Here is a 344-nt window from a genome sequence, read left to right on the forward strand (position 1 = left end):
CCAGCTCCGCGCGCACATCTCCCAGCGCACCCCCACCCACCCCGCGGTTCCCCGCTCGCTCTTTGATTGGCTGAGCGCCGCGCCGTCGGATAGTCAACATGGCCCGCGTGCGGCGCGGCGGCTGTGGCGCCGCCAGGGCCAATCGGCGGTGTCTTTGCTGAGGGAGGCGCTCCCGCTTCGGCCAATAGGAGGGGGCTTTCTTGGCGGCGGCGCAGCCCGAGTGAGCCTGCGAGGAGCCGAGCGGCTGTCGCTGCTGCCTCTGCGGGCGTGAGGGGACGCGGGGCGCGGGCAGGTGAGGGCGCGGCGGGGCCGCGGCCGTGAGCACCCGGCCTTCGGGCGGCGGG

The 344-nt window shown here is 75.6% G+C and overlaps 1 protein-coding gene across 2 annotated transcripts in view; it reads left to right on the top strand.

Annotated features, from left to right (window-relative positions):
- The first annotated feature begins 216 nt into the window (after positions 1-216).
- Positions 217-344, top strand: part of NAP1L4 (nucleosome assembly protein 1-like 4) — a 29,620-nt gene continuing 29,492 nt past the window's right edge. For both annotated transcript variants that reach the window (XR_774142.1, XM_010563878.1), the window contains exon 1: positions 217-292. The gene's annotated coding sequence lies outside the window, so the exon portion shown is untranslated. The remainder of the gene's footprint in view (positions 293-344) is intronic.

Source organism: Haliaeetus leucocephalus, unplaced genomic scaffold (genome assembly GCF_000737465.1).
Source record: "Haliaeetus leucocephalus isolate CR32 unplaced genomic scaffold, Haliaeetus_leucocephalus-4.0 Scaffold173, whole genome shotgun sequence".
In the NCBI taxonomy this organism is placed as follows: domain Eukaryota; kingdom Metazoa; phylum Chordata; class Aves; order Accipitriformes; family Accipitridae; genus Haliaeetus; species Haliaeetus leucocephalus.